This window comes from Notamacropus eugenii, chromosome 3 (genome assembly GCF_028372415.1).
Source record: "Notamacropus eugenii isolate mMacEug1 chromosome 3, mMacEug1.pri_v2, whole genome shotgun sequence".
NCBI lineage: Eukaryota > Metazoa > Chordata > Mammalia > Diprotodontia > Macropodidae > Notamacropus > Notamacropus eugenii.
Genome location: NC_092874.1, coordinates 165,761,520 through 165,778,635, shown reverse-complemented (window position 1 = coordinate 165,778,635; position 17,116 = coordinate 165,761,520). Strand labels below are relative to the sequence as shown.

The window sequence follows — 17,116 nt, the reverse complement described above, 5'->3', positions numbered from 1 at the left end:
TGTGGACTATGGATCCATCTGCTTCTATCCCTTCTGCTCCTCAGTCTCTTAGGGCATCATATTTTAACTACTTGTGAGATGAAAAATAATAGAGTCATCAATTAAGCTGAAGTATTGAGTAGCTAGTGAATTGTCTCTCTCATATAAGGGGTAGTGCTTTTTGGGGCTGATACTGACTTGGGGCTCTTTCACCTTTAACCTAGTGGTGATGTCTAAGGAGACTTCCTTGAAATGCCCATACACTGTTTTAGAGGGGGCACTGGCTTATGGCCTGGCACTGGGCTCTTTTATTCCTAGGGTAACAGTCAGGCGGTGAGCTGCCCTCTCTGTCCAGAGGAGGAAGTTGTTAAGCCCAAGGTAAAAGGAACATTTTAGTTGTGGTGATTTACTCACCTTTAGCTGTCCACTGGTGAAAAATTCTATTTTGTGGCTATTGATTAAAAGCCACACGAAGTTTAAAACTATCAGCTAAACCCAAAGATAACATTTTCATAATGACTTCAATGAACATGGAAGAAATTGTTTCATAGCATTTATAAATTTGATTAATGATCTTTTCTATTCCCAGAACCAAAATAAATGGGCAGCTTATTTGCATGCTTAATTGCTGTCAAGGTAAATTTTCTTAGAATACATAGTTTGGAATGATTAGAGCAGACATCTAGATAAGGGTGCAGGAAAATTCTCTACAGAGTGATCTCAGCAAGGAATCTGAAAATAATTTCATTTTTATTCATTTATTTTTTAGAGCATAACAAGAGGGTTTTTTACTGGGTCAAGGATCAGATTCACAGCTGGCAGGAGATGGTAATTGATGAGTAATTGGCTGAGAGTTTGGGAAGGTCTATGGGTCGTTGGAAAGCTAATTCTTGGTGTTGACAAAGGGTGCAGGCACACGAATGTCCTGTCCTCTGTCTAGTCGCTGCACACAGTGAATCAGATAGTTGACCCCATCAGTGACAAGCTGTACCAGCTCCACCTCTGATTTGCCTAGCCCATCCAAGTTGGAAATGTCAAAAGTGCTGCCTGTGGCTGCTGTGTCCACCCCACCAGTTCCACGTTTTTTGTAGCCTTAGGTTCTCTATGATCTTGGGGAATTGACTGTCCTTGCTTAACAGGGGCAGCTTGACATGTACTCCTGCTCGAAGTCCAGTTCCCAAATTGGAAGGACAAGTCAGGATGTAACGCAAACGCTCATTCCACATGAACTCCCAGTCACTTTCTTGGATTAGACATTCCACCTCCTTGAGCCCCCGGCAGAATCTCTCGAACACTCTTTTCATGTTGCCACTCTTTTCCATTGAGATGACCCGTGTGTGATCCTCCTCATTCACCGAGATCAAGAAGCTTTTTTCATTGTTGTGCCAGACTCCTCGAGCATCTGCCCAGTCTGGGGCCATTCCTGCTGCTGTCAGCAAGGGAGACACAGGCTTGTCAAATAAGAAGTGGTCATCAATAAGTTGCTGCTGCTCAGACTCAGTCATCTCACTGAGTTGGTAATATCGTCCAGCCACATCACCCTGCAGGCCACTCAGTGCATCCACTACAACTCGTTCCACCTCCTGTAGCTCAGCCCTTGGACAGGCAGGGGGTAAACTGAGTCTCCTGATGCTTCGGCCAGTACGGACTCTTGAGGATGATACATACCTGTCATCAAAGTGGCCAGCTCGAATCTTGCTGACGTCCAAGTCTATGGTATGTTTCATTGTTCAGGGATCATAGCCATTATGTCTTTCTTGGATCACTGGGTCAAAAAGCTCAGCAAATACCTCGTAGGTCTCTTCATCTCCGGCAACCATGCCCACAGTCTTGATGAAAGGGTGACCAAGGTTGTCCACACCAGTCTGGATATATTGGTCTAGTGTAAACAACTGGAGTCAGGTGACTAGTCATGCAGTTGTTATGTTTTCGAAGGTCAGGGTACTCTGTACTGAGTAGGTATATCCTTCCTCTCTCGCCAGAGGCTAGTCAGGGGCAGAGCAGATACCCAGCAGAGACCCTGCGCGGGCCACAGCAAGAAGCCTGAGTCCCAGGCGGGCAGAGAATAATCGGGAGAAGGAACTAGCCATGGCGTGATGGCCGGGTACCCGATCTGGGAGTTAGAGCTGGAGGTGGGGCCCAACGCAAACCAGAAGCCGAAAGCTAGCTCTGTAGCTGGAAAGGGGTCGGCGCTGGGCCGGAACCGATGCTGGAGCAGAAGGCGAAGTGGTTGGAGACTGGATTGGAGTCAGAGCAGGGGTTGGCACTCGAGCTGATCGGTTGGTTGAAGTCACAGGTTTCCCGTCAGTTTCTCAGTCTGACTTTGTGGAGCGTGGATGTTGGTTTGCAAGGGAAATTTCTTCCTCTCTCTGCTCCTCCTTTCCCCCAGTCTCGGGGCTGGAAGGGAATGCTCACTTTTATTTAGAAAAATAAAAAGAAATTTAAATCTATTATGTTTTATAGTTAATTATTAGACAAATGAGTGGTCTCTTTGATCTGGAAAGATGGATAGATTTTGCTGACTTTGGACTCTTGGGCTTTTCCTTTCTTACTGGCAATATTACTAATTTGGCATTTATCGTTTTCTACTTTGTCGGGTCAATTACTTTCTTTTAAAAATGTTTTTATGGTTGTTTTCTATTTTTTTTTACATGATCATTGTTTCCTGAGTATCTCTCTTCCTGCCCCTCCCAGAGAGCCATACCATATAAGAAATACTAGTTTTCAAAAGGAAAAACAATCAGCATAACTGATTGATACATTGAAAAAAATCTGAAAACATGTATAATGCATAATACCTATAGACTTCTCATCTCCATGAAGGGGTGGGTTGGCGGTGTCCTATCATGTCTCTTCATTCATCATGCTTGATTTTTATATCTTTTGGTACATTCACTTTTGATTTCTTGTTGTGTGATTGTTATTTTCATTTACATTGTTGTAGTTATAGTGTGTATTGTTTTCTTGTCTCTACTTATTGCACTCTACATCAATTCACATTGATCTTTCCATCTTCTCTAGAATTATCACACAATTCATTTCTTATAACACAGTCATATTGCATTACATTCATGTAACATACCTAATGGGCACCTACTTTATTTTCCATTGTTAGTGATCACAAAAAATGCTGTTATAAATATTTTGGAGTTTATGGGAACTTTATTCTTATTGATGGCCTCCTTAGAAGAAAAGCACAGTAATGAAGACTCTGATGCAAAGGGTATGAATATTTTAATCACATTATTTACATAATTTCCTATTGTTTTCCAGAATGAATGTACCATTTCACAGTTCCACCAATGTATTAGCATGCCTTCTCAGTCTCCATTGCTAAATATAATTAATATCTTCTCTTCTAATTATGCACATACCTCCTGACTCTGCCTTGGACCCTCTTCTCCTTTCTCTATTTCTCTGTCTTGGTTACTGCATTAGTTCCCATGAGTTAAATTATCATCTCTATTCAGATGACTCCCATAACTATATCTAGCCCCAGTCTCTCCTGAGATCCAATCCTGAAGCAACTTTTGTCTCCTGGATATTTGAAACTAGATACCCCAAATGTATCTCAAAACCAACATGTTCAAATGAAAAATAATTTTATTTTTCTCCAAACCCATCTTTCCTCTAGACTTCTCTATTTATATGGAGGTCACCACTACTCCTGCTATTACTACAGTTTGTCATTCTTGACTCCTGTCACTCACTCCATATTTCCAACCTGCTGCCAAATCTTGCCATCTTTATCTCTACATCTTTCACACTCATGTCCTTCTCTTTGCTTTTAGGGCCTCTATGATGGTTCCAGCTCTTATCACTTTTCTCTGGACTATTGCAATGGCCTCCCTGCCTAGAGTCTGCTTGAAGACATAGAATTTCTAGCCCTTTTCCACACAACAGCTAAAATTATTTTCCTGAGGCTCAAGTAGACATTGTTGGTCCCTTTATTCAATAAATTCCAGTGGTTCCCAATCACTTCTAGGAGCAACTATAAAATCTTCTGTTTGAATATTGAAGTTCCTCATAATCTTGTCCCAACCTACCTATCTACATTACTCCCTTCCACACACTTTACAGATTGGTCATGCTGTACTCGATTCTTCACTCATGCATTCAATCTCCCACCTCTCTGTCTTGACAGTGACTGTCCCTCATGCTGGTAATGCTCTCCTTTCTCACCTATGTCTTTTGGAATCCCTGATTTCCTTCAAAATTCAACAAAACTCCACTTTGTGTATTAAGCCTTTTAGGGTCTTCTCAGCTTCTAGAGCCTCCCCTTACTTGCACAATGGTACCTTGTATCTTCTTCATATGTGTTTTATACACACACACACACACACACACACACATTATATATAGTATGTTTTCAATTATACCTTGCATTATACCATCTTTTTCAAATAATTACTGTATTTGAAAAAAATTTATATCATGAGATCTTTTTAATAAGTGTCTGTGTGTGTGTAGGGGGGGTGGGGGTGTGGGTATATGTGCATGTGATTTTGTTTCATTAGAATATGAGATCCTTGAAGGAAAAGATCATTTTCCTTTTGTCTTTATATCCATGGGATCTAGCACATGGTACAAGATTAATGACTACTTTTTTATTGAATGATTGGAGAACAATCTCTGGTATATTCTGTCAAGATGAAAAGAATCCTAGTAACAATAAAGTCTTCTTTACAGACTATACTTTTTTTAAAATGATATTATATCACCAGGTTCTTTTTTAAAGCAACAACATCAACAAATAGACTTTATTTACAATTTTGAGGCTTGCAAAGCACTTTATGTATGTTATGTAAAGCAGTTGCTACTGTTATCCTCATTTTACAGATAAAGAGGCTGAGAGAGGTTAAATAATTTATCCACAAACACACAGGTAGTAATGGTGTAAGGCAGAATCTGGACTTGATACTTCCTGATTCCAAAGCTAAAATGCTGGCTATTATCCCACCTAGACAACCAGTAACCCATTTGGCAGGTTATAAGGAAGAGTAAAGGAAGAGAAAGAACATATATTTTACATAGGTTTAAACTCAGAACAAAGATGAACTTTGTAATGATGTCTGACATGATGTTTGAAATGGGGCTGCCTCATGAGGAAGTAAGCTCCCTGACACTGGAAGAGTTCAAGGAGAAGGAGAAGGAGGAAGAAGAGGAAGAGGAAAAAGAAGGAGAAGAACCAACAAACAACTACTGCTAACTTTTACATGGCACTTTAAGGTCTGCAATATACTTTATACTTATCTCATTTGATTTTTACAACACCCTATGAAGTAGATGCATTTTATAGAAAGGGATCTAATAAAAATAGTAACATTTATATGTCACTTCAATGTTTGCCAAGTGCTTTACATTTATTATCTCATTTTATCCTCATAATAAGTCTGTGAGATCATTGCTATTATTATCCCTACTTTACAAATGATGATGCTGAAACAGACAAAAGTTAAGTGCCTTTCCCAGGGTCACATAACTAGTAGTATTTGGGGTAAGATTTGAACTTGAATTTTCCTGACTCTAAGTCCAATCTTCTAACCACGATGCAAAAAAAATGTCATATTTTATTTTTCCCCTGATATCATGTTAAGATAATTGTTAGCAATCTTTTTACAAGATTTTGAGTTCCAAATTTCTCTCTCTCCTTCCCCTCCCCTCTTCCAAAAATGGTAAGCAATTTGACATAGGTTATACATGTACTATCATGAAAGACATATTTCCATATTAGTCACAACTATGAAAGAAGGAATAGATCAAAAGGGAAAAAACATGAAAAAGAATAAAATAAGTGAAAAAATATGCTTTGATATGTATTCAAAGTCCATCAGTTCTCTCTCTGGTTGTGGATAGCATTTTCCTTCATTAGTCCTTTGTGCTTGTCTTGGATCATTGAGTTGCTGAAAAGAGCAAAGTCATTCATAGTTTGTCATCACACAACATTGCTGATATTATGTACAGTGTTTTCCTGGTTCTGCTCATTTTATTTTGCATCAGTTTGTACAAGTTTTTCCAGGTTAAAATTTTTTTTTGCATTGAATAGGAGGCAGGACTAGAACCCTAAAGACCTTTTTAACTCTACAAGCCTATGATTAAAGAGCTGTAGATTTGTAAACTGAAGATTTTTATTTTGATCTCAGTTCTGCTACTTGCTGTCTTATTTCTGAAGTCACTTCCAGCTTCAAAGAATATGAATTTAAGATTCTTTGAAGTCTTTGGTGCAATTTGGAGAAGGTCAGTGGTCTGAGTTCAAGTCTTGCAGGTGTTTCTCCTAGAATTGGGGTGTTTGTCCTCCTGTACTCTCTTTTGGTCTCTTTTGGCTCATCCTATTTACAGGAAAGAGTTGCACTGGATTGAGGCAACCAACTTTCTCTCCCTGCCTTGGCACCACTGAACTCATCAATACACTAGGGGAGCATGTGTGTTGAGCAAGTGTCCCCAGTAGCACTAGCTCATGGGAATGGACAGACACATGATCTGGGTGTTTGTATGTGATCAATGTGGGGCAGAGATAAATTGTGTGTATGGGACCACAAATTCACCATTGAAGAAACTCAAACTCTGGGTCTGGGGTTGAATGCCAAAGTATGTCTCAGAGAAAGGGAAAAGAGGAGGTAGAATATAATAAGACTGATGCTTTTTGGGTCTCTACTACAGGGTCTCTTGGCCCTCTGTCACTCCTGTTCATGGTACCATCCCCAGAGCACATGAGTTTTAAGAGGATTCTTCAAAAGAGATTGAAGAATCCTTAGAATCAAAGAATCCAAGCTGAAAGGGCCCTTTCAGATCATCTGACTACAATGGTGGTACTGTGGTGGAAAGAAAACAAAATTTTGAGTTAATAGTTCCTGGGTTCAAATCCTGACTCTGTTAACTATTAGTTGTGGGACCTTAGATAAATTGTCTAACCTCTCTGGGCCTTGATTCATCATCTGTAAAATGAAGATTGTTGGACTAGATTTACATCTGAGGTTTAAGATTGTGATCTAGTCCAACTCTTTAATGTTATAAATGAGGAAAGCTAGACCTAGAGAGGTGAAAGGACTTGTTTCATGTCACAGAGTAGCAAATGGCAGAGCCAGGACCAGGACCAAAGCTAGTCCGGTACATGCTCTCACTCTGTCTCTCTCTCTCTGTGTCTCTCTCTTTCCTCTCTTAATTTATTACTTATTTTTTAAAGTTTTTTTTTTTAAATTTTGAGGGTTAATACTCTCCCTCCCTTCCTGCTCTCTCATATCCAATGAGAAGACCTAAAATATATCAATTATACATGTGAAATCATGCAAAACATATTTCCATTTAGCAATACTTCAAAAATGCAATAAAAGTAAAGAAAGTGAGAACCTTACACTTCAGTTTGCACTCAGAGTTTATCAGTCCTCTCTATGAAGGTGGATGATATTTTTCATCAAGAGTCCTTTGGAATTTTCGTGGATGATTGTATTGATCAGAGTTGTCAAGCATTTCATAGTTTATCAGTATTACAGCATTGCCCTTTACTGTGCTTGGTGACTTCCTGGTTCTCCTCATTTCACTTTGCATGAATTCTTATAGTTCTTGGCATATTTTTCTGACCCCTCCCCCGTAATTTCTTATAGTAAAATAGTACTCCATTCCAACAATATGTCACAACCTGTTCAGCCATTCCCCAATTAATGAGCATCTCTCAATTTCCATTCTTTGACACCACAAAAAGAACTGCTATAAATATTTGTTTACGTGTAAGTCCTTTCCTTTTCCTTTGATCTCTTTAGGATATAAACATAATACTGGTATTGCTGGGTCAAGCAGTATTCATAGTTTTATAACCCTTTAGACCTTGTTCCAAATTGTTCTCCTGAATGGTTGGATCAGTTGACTATTGCTCCACCAACTTATCAGTGCACCCATTTTTCCCTCATCCCTTCCAACATTTGTCATTTCTGATAGGTGTGAGGTGGTGCCTCAGACTTGTTTTAATTTGGCTTTCTCTAATCTATAGTGATTTAGAGCATTTTTTATATGTTTATAAACTTTGATTTCTTTTGAAAACTTCCTGTTTATGTCCTTTGGCCATTTTTCAATTGGGGAATGGCTCTTAATTTTATAAATTTGCTTCCGTTCTTTCAGTATATATTTGAGAACTGAGGTTTTTATCAGAGAAACTTGCTGTAATTTTTTTTAATGTCACTTCAGTGTCTATGGTACCTCTTAGCTTAATGTAGTTTCCCTGATTATCTCCTTTAATTAGGTCTATTTTTGCTTTTGCTTTCTCTGAGGTGATGATTGTTCCCTCTGCCTTTTTTACTTCAACTGAAGCATATTAGATTCTGATCCTGTCCATTATTTTAACACTCTATGTGTGTCTTTCTGTTTCAAGTGTGTCTCTTTCTGTTTAAAGTGTATAAATACCATATTGGTTTCTGGTTTCTAATCTATTTTCCTATCTGCTTTTGTTTAAGGGTGAGTTCATTCCATTCATTGTCATAATTATAATTAATGTGTATTTTCCTCTATCCCATTTTTTTGTTTCTTCTTCTTTCTCTTTTTTGTCCTGTCTCTCCTTAAAAGTCTGTTTTGCTTCTAATCCCTATCTCCCTTAATCCACCCTCCCTTATATCATCCACAACCTCTTTCTTATCTCTTTTCTTATCTATTTTCCTAGTTGATAAGTCACATTTCTTTTTAACCTTTTACAGAAAATCTTACTTTTTTCAAATATGTATAAAAGCCATTTTTAACATTCTTTTAAAAAAAAATTTGAGTCCCCAATTCTCTCCCTTTCTCTATTCCTTCCTCCCAACTAAGATGGCAAACAATATGATATAGGATGTACATGTGCAATCATGCAAAACATATTTCCATATTATTCAAGTTATGAAAGAAAACAGACCACTCAACTGTGACCCAGAAGTGTATATTGGCAATAGAGTTACCAGTTAATTGAAGCTGTACAATGCCAGCAAAAGGTCTCCTTTAATCTTTCTGACCAGCTTTCTGACACACTTAACATCTCAGGACTGAGAGCTCCTGGAGCTGCTCCTTCTGCAGTCACTGTTGCTTCACCCCTCGTATGGGCTTGGGATAGGTTTCTACCCAATGGTCACTTCCCAATTTTTAAATTTTCTTATGCCAGACATGTTTCAATTTGATCTTTTTTTTTTTTTTTTTGTCTCTGCCACTCCATAATTTGATTGGAGGTGTTATTTTTAAAGTTGTTTGGAAGGGCATGTTGGGAGAGTTCAAATGGGTGACTGCTCCCAATATGCCATCTTGGCTCAGCCCCTATCATCAGGTCTTTTTCATGAGAAATGACCCAGATTCAGAAACTATTATTCTTTCTGTGTCCAGAGGAATTATTTCCATTTTAGTAAGTTTAGAATTCTAATTACCAAGTCAGTTAAACTTATTAGAAATGCTTAAAACTATCAAGTTATGAGCTGCTTGAAATATTTTCTGGTTTCAAAGGAAATATCATGCATCTAAGCTAGACTTCATGCCAAGGAGTTCAACATAATTTTGTTAATAAGAGTGTAACATGAAATTATTCTTTTTCTAGTGGCTTTCTTTACCTGTGATCTACTAAATATAGTAGAGGTAGAAAAAAAAACTGCATTGTCCCTTTTCCCTTCTTAATTCAAGATATGCATTTCCAATGGAAAAAAATGCCCTCAGATGCCATAGACAGCAGTGTAATTTTTCCCAATCTGAGTTTGCCACTTAGCTTTCTTTAGTTATTTTGTTCATTTTATTTCATATTGCCTTCACACAGAGAACCCATCTGGATATACCAATGTCTCAATATCAAGCTGAGATTTTACTTTGCTCCTTGTTAGAATCAAAAGGCTAGATTTCAAAAGAGTAAGTTGTAGGCTATTATAGTGAATTATATGCTTATGATGGTTATTACGTTGAATTACAGACTTATAACTAAGAGGCAACATTGCATAGTGGATAGAGAACTCACTTTAGGGTCATAAAAACATAGGTTTAGGTCCTTCCTCTGAACACATACTGGCTATGTGACTTTGACCAAGTCACTTATCACTTACTCCGGGCAACTCTCTAAGACTAGAAACTGAAAAAAAAACTACTGATTTACATTAATAGAAAAAAGTTATTTATGAGAAGCTCCCTACACTGATGAAATCACAGTACACAAAAGAAGCTTTTCTTGCACACTTCAGTAGTCTTTATTGAATTGGAGGAAATAAAAAATCTTCATGTACTAGAATAAGCAGAGATGACAACATCCTCATCTTTTTCATTACCACCTCTACCACCACTATTACCATCTTCATAATTTTTCTCTCAAAGCCTCACCTCTTAGTCATCATGGGGAGGGAAGGGAGAAGTTGTGGCAATGGTGCAACATGGGAAGTCTATCCAGGGTCATGTACAGTGGAGGTTCTATATGCCCTGGAATTGCTAGAGATGTTAAACCTTAGCAACAATCCTGAAACGTTGGCAATTTGGGATTTAGTAATATCGCTGATTGAGTTAATGTCCTAGACAGTGTGATGAAAGTATTACTATGAATATAACAAAGAGAGCTGTGTAGGCTTGCAGGCTGGCATTACTTGAAGCCCATCATGATGATCAGTTTCATTAAGAGGATGGCAGAGTAAGTGGCTTTCCTTCATATACAACAAGAAGACAAATGCATTGTAATAAATCAGAAATATCAATGCCTTACTTGATGGAAATGCTTCAGTCCAGATGGAATTGACCACTAAGAAGGATAAAATAAGAGTACTCCTTAAATGAACCAAAAACATGAATACGTTCATTTTTTGTACCAATATACCACGAAAACAGTACTAAAAATAAATCTTACTTTTTAAATATATCGAAGTTATTGTCATATGACAATTTGAGTACATGGCAAAACCCTAACCCCTACTCCAACCTCAAGCAGTTACATGAAAAAATGGATAGAGTCCTGGGCCTGGAGTCATGAAGCCATGAGTTCAAATCTATCATTAGACACTTACTAGCTATGTGTCTCTGGGTAAATAACTTAGTCTCTGTTTGCCTCAGTTTCCTCAGCTGTAGCATGCAAGTACCTACCTCATAGGGTACCTCACAGGATGAAAAGAGATAATTGTAAAGTGTTCAGCACAGTGCCTGGCATATGGTAGGCACTACATCTTCCATTCCCTTCCCTTGAGCCAAAATTTCTAAGAATAAGTCACCTGAGGGGAAGAAGAACGTTTTGGCTTTAGCCTTGGTTATCTCCCCACCAAATGTCAGAGGAGGATATAGCAAACTCAGCAAGTCTAGGGGAAAGACTAACTATATTTCCCTCCATCCTATCCTGCCCCCATTTATTCTATTCTTTCTTTTGATCTTGTCCCTCCTCAAAAGTGTTTACTTCTAATTACTTCCTCCTCCTATTTGCTCTCACTTCTATCATCCCCTATCTCCTCCTTATCCCCTTCCCCCTATTTTTCTGTAGTGTAAAATAAACTCTCATATCAAATTGAGTGTGCATGTTAGTTATTCCCTCCTTAAGCCAAATACAATGAGAGTAAGGTTCTCTCTTTCCCTCTTACCTCCCCTCTCTCCCCCTCCATTAAAAAAGATTTTTCTTGCCTATTTTATGTGAGAGATAATTTGTCCCATTCTATTTCCCCTTCTCCCAATATATTCCTCTTTCACCCCTTAATTTTATTGTTTTAATTATCCCTTCATATTCAACTCACTCTGTGCCCTCTGTCTATGTATATAATTCCTCCAGCTACTCTAATACTGAGAAAAGTCTCAAGAGTTACAAATATTATCTTTCCATGTAGGAAGGTTTAACTTTAGTAAGTAAGTCCTTTATGAGTTTTCTTTCTGTTTGCCTTTTTATGCCTCTTGGATTTGAAAGTGAAGTTTTCTATTCAGTTCTGGGCTTTTCACCAAGAATGTTTGAAAGTCCTCTATTTCATAGAATGACCATTTTTTCTACTAAAGTATTATACTCAGTTTTGCTGGGTAGGTGATTCTTGGTTTTAATCCGATCTCCTTTGATGTCTGGAATATCATATTGCAAGCCCTTCAGTCTCTTAATATAGAAGCTGCTAGATCTTATGTTATCCTGATTGTATTTCCATAATACTTGAATTGTTTCTTTCTGGCTGCTTACAATATTTTCTCTTTGACCTGGGAGCTCGGGAATTTGGCAACAATATCCCTAGAAGTTTTTTTGGGGGGATCTCTTTTAGGAGATGATCAGTAGATTCTTTCAATATCTATTTTACCTTGTGGTTCTAGAATATCAGTATAGATTTCCTTGATAATTTCTTAAAAGATGATATCTAGGCTCTTTTTTTTGATTATGACTTTCGGGTAGTCTAATAATTTTTAAATTGTCTCTCTTGGGTCTATTTTCCAGGTTCAATTGTTTTTCATGATATTTCACATTGTTTGCTATTTTTATTTCATTCCTTTGGTTTTGTTTTATAATTTCTTGATTTTTCATGATGTCATTAGTTTCCATCTGCTCCATTCTAATCTTTAAGGAATTATTTTCTTCAGTGAGCTTTTCAACCTCCTTTTCCATCTGGCCATCTCTGCTTTTTTAAGGCATTCTTTTCCTCATTGGCTTTTTGAGTCTTTTGCCATTTGGGTTAGTGTATTTTTTAAGGTGTTATTTTCCTCAGCATTTTTTGGGTCCCCTTTAGAAAGCAATTGACTTGTTTTTCATGATTTTCTTTCATCACTCTCATTTCTCTTCCCAATTTTTGCACTATTTCTCTTACCTAATTTTCAAAATCTTTTTTGAGCTCTTCTATGGCCTGAGACCAATTCATATTTTTCTTGGAGGCTTTCGATATAGGAATATTGACTTTGTTGTCTTCTTTTGTTTGCATATTTTGATCTTCCTTGTCACCAAAGTAAGATTCTATAGTCTAATTATTTTTCTGATTTTTACTCATTTCTCTTGCCATTTACTTGACTTCTGAGCTCTTTGTCAAGGTAGTTGTCTACTTCCACTGGGGCAAGGGAGATGTACTATCAGTTGCTCGATCCCTCCCTCCCCCCAATCTGTGGACCTAGAGCTCCAAAAATTGCAGCTACCACAGCCCCTATTGCTGGAGCTGACGCAGGCTCCTCCAGTCCCTTTATGCCCTGGGGCTAGGAGCCAGACTACTCTACTCTCTCACACAGGTCCCACTGGTTTTTTGCACTGATCTTCCAATTTGTCCTCAGCATTTTGGGGTTGTGAAGTCTGAAACCACTACAGGTGCCAGAAATTCAGTCTCCCCAAGGCCTGCTCAGGTCTCATTTGTGCCAAAATGGCCCATGTTGGACTGCAGTCTGCTCCCAGCCCTGCACAATAAATGCTTCCTGTTGACGTATCAGGATACCTTGGGCCAGAGAATTGCTTCACTCTATCATTCTGTGCATTCAGCAGCTCCAGAACTTGTGTATAGTCATTTTTTACAGGTATTCGGCTGGGTTCAGGGGCAGAGCTCTTGCAAGTCCCTGCTTTTACTCTGCTATCTTGGCTCTGCCCCCTAGGGGACTTTCAGTTGTCCTGCTGGCATCCTAGAAGGATCCCTGGAACTATTAAGGGCATTGACTACACTGAGAGTCAAAGACAAAAGGGATACAGATTCATAGTACTACAAGGAGCTAATATGTTACATTATACCTAAGAGGAAATTCTTATGAATACCCACAAAGATAAGAAAAGGATGTTCAATGACCTGGAGATGTGAGTTACCTCATTGTTATATGTGTTTTGTAAGCTCAAACTTATTTTCACCTGAACTCTATATGTACTTGGAGTGAGTGTCATATACTATTTTTGGGGATATTTTGTTCCAATTTTTCAATATTCTGATACTTTGATAAAAACTCTTTTTATTTATTTATTTTAAGTTTTCAACATTCATTTCCACAAAATTTTGAGTTCCAAATTTTCTCCCCATCTCTCCCCTCTCCCCAGCCCAAAATGCCTTGCATTCTGATTGCCACATCCACCTATGTGCCCTCCCTACTACCACCCCTCCCTTCTCTTATCCCTATCTTCTCTCTAGTCCTCTAGGGCAAGATAAATCTCTCCACACCATTACCTGTATTTCTTATTTCCAGGTTACATGCAAAAACAATTCTCAGCATTTGTTCCTAAAACTTTGTGTTCCAACTTCTCTTTCTTCCTCCCTCTCCAACCATCCACACTGAGAAATCAAACAATTTAATATAGGTTATATATGTGTAGTTTTGCAAATGACTTTCATAACAGTCATGTTGTATAAGACTAACCACATTTCCCTCCATCCTATCCTGCCCCCCCATTTCTTCTATTGTCTCATTTGACCTTGTTCCTCCCCAAGAGTGTTTACTTCTAATTGTTCCCTCCTCCCATTTGCCCTCCCTTCCATCATCCCCCTCCCCCTCTTATCCCTTTCTCCCCTACTTTCCTGTAGTGTAAGACAGATTTTCATACCAAATTGAGTGTGCATGTTATTCCTTCCTTGAGTAAAGTATGATGAGAGTAAGCTTCACTTTTTTCCCCTCTCACTTTCCCCCTTTTCTTCTGCATTGGAAAAGCTTTTTCTTGCCTCTTCTATGAGAGATGATTTTCCCCTTTCCATTTCTCCCTTTCTCCTCCTAATACATTCCTCTCTCACCCCTTAATTTTAGTTTTTTAGATATGATCCCTTCCTATTCAACTCACACTGTGCTCCCTGTTTCTCTGTCTGTTTGTCTCTCCCTGTGTGTGTGTGTGTGTGTGTGTGTGTGTGTGTGTATAATCCCTCCAACTACCCAGATACTGAGAAAAGTTTCAAGAGTTATAAATATTATCTTTCCATGTAGGATTATAAATAGTTCAACTTTAGTAGATCCCTTATGATTTCTCTTTTCTGTTTACCTTTTCATGCTTCTCTTGATTCTTGTGTTTGAAAGGCAAACTTTCTTTTCAGCTCTGGTTTTTTCATCAAGAATGCTTGAAAGTCCTGTATTTCATTGAATGACTATTTTTTCCCCTGAAGTATTATACTCAGTTTTGTTGGGTAGGTGATTCTTGGTTTTAATCCTAGTTGCTTTGACTTCTGGAATATCCTATTCCATGCCCTTCGATCCCTTAATGTAGAAGCTGTGAGATCTTGTGTTATCCTGATTGTATTTCCACAATACCAAAATTGTTTCTTTCTAGCTGCTTGCAATATTTTCTCCTTGACCTGGGAACTCTGGAATTTGGCTACAATATTCTGTGGAGTTTCTCTTTTTGGATCTCTTCCAGGAGGTGATTGGTGGATTCTTCCAATATTTATTTTGCCCTCTGGTTCTAGAATATCAGAGCAGTTTTCCTTGATAATTTCATGAAAGATGATATCCAGGTTCTTTTTTTGAACATGGCTTTCAGGTAGTCCCATAATTTTTAAATTGTCTTTCCTGGATCTATTTTCCAGATCAGTTGTTTTTCCAATAAGATATTTCACATTATCTTCCATTTTATCATTCTTTTCATTTTGTTTTGTAATTTCTTTGTTTCTCATAAAGTCATTAGCTTTCATCTATTCCATTCTAATTTTAAAAGAACTATTTTCTTCAGTGAACTTTTGAACCTTCTTTTCCATTTGGCTTATTCTGCTTTTTTAAGCATTCTTCTCCTCATTGACTTTTTGGACTTCTTTTGTCAATTGAGTTAGCCTATTTTTAAAGGTGTTATTTTCTTCAGAATTTTTTGGTTGTCCTTTAGCAAGCTGTTGACTTGCTTTTCATGATTTTCTTGCATTGCTCTCATTTCTCTTCCTAATTTTTCCTCTACCTCTTTTACTTGATTTTCAAAGTCCTTTTTGAGTTCTTCCATGGCTTGGGACCATTCCATATTTATTTTTGAGGTTTTGGATGCAGAAGCCTTGACTTTTATGTCTTCTCCTGATCATAAACATTGGTTTTCCTCATCTGAAAGGATGGGACAAAATGCCTTTTCACCAAGAAAGTAATCTTCTATAGTCTTATTTTTTTGGGTATTTTCCCAACCCATTACTTGATTTTGGGTCCTTTGTCAAAGGTAGGGTATACTCTGGGGATCTGTAAGTTCTCAGTTCCTCCATGGTGGAACAATCAAAGGAGAGGAATTTACTCCCTCTCCTGGCTTGAGGCTGAGATTCATATCAACTGCTCAGTTTCTCCAGGGACTTTAAGCAGGAGAGTGGCTGCCACTCAAGGCTGAGGTTCAGATCAGTTGCTCAATTCCCCCAGGGGGTTTAAGCTGAGCACTCCAGCAATGGAACAATGGATGCTGACTGATGCTTGCTGTGGCCAGGGCTAGGGGAGGACCCTACTCCTTTGTCAGGGAGGTGAAAAAGCCCTCTCACTGACCCTTGAAGCTGCCTTTGTCACCTGTCCATTGAGGAGTCTGTGAACCTCTGCTGCTGCTGTGTATTCCACCTCCAAGGCCTGCTGTGGTCCTGATCCTCTTGGCAACACATGGCCAAGTCTGGACTGCACTCTACTCCACATCCGGTGCAACAGACCTTTCCCATTCGCCTTCTAGGTCGCCCTGGGTTGGAAATCTCTTCCATTCCATCATTCGGTGGCTTCTGTTGTTGAGAGTCTTTCTTTACAGGTATTTTCTGGGCTGTGGGGGAAGAGCTAGAGTATGTGGGTTCTTCAACTCCACCATCTTGGCTCCACCTAAATACTCTTTTCTAAAGTGACTTAAGTCTGGCTGAACAAATTGATTTTTAACTGATAATCTTTGGGAGAAGCATAATGGTAGGGGCTCACAAAAGAGGATTAGAAAGAGTTTTCTCTCATATTTGCCACATGACTCTTTAGGGGTCAGTTTCAGTGTCAACCGAACATTGGGAGGAAATGCCCATGCATGAGTTTTACAGCTGGAGATGTAAAAGTTAGAGAGTGTTCTCTCTATATAGATGTGATGCTTGTGATATGTTGGAGCAACTTAATTGTGCATGCTCAATTTCTTTTGTCCCCTCCCCCTACACACTCAGCTTTCTTCATTGTCCTCTCTTCTCATCAATGCATCACTAGGTTTCTGTGAGCCATAGTAAATACTTAATAATTACATTCCCTGAATGTTACAATTTACCATTGGATTCATCCCTTGACTATCACTCTTCTATGATCATTTATCATACAAGGTATATATAGAAGTCAGAAAAATGGTGGAGTAAAAATTTAAAAAATG

The 17,116-nt window shown here is 38.4% G+C and overlaps 1 pseudogene; it reads right to left on the bottom strand.

Moving 5' to 3' along the window:
* Nucleotides 1-828: 828 nt before the first annotated feature.
* LOC140531300 (creatine kinase U-type, mitochondrial-like) lies at nt 829-2,069 on the bottom strand (annotated as a pseudogene).
* Between the last annotated feature and the right edge of the window lie 15,047 nt (nt 2,070-17,116).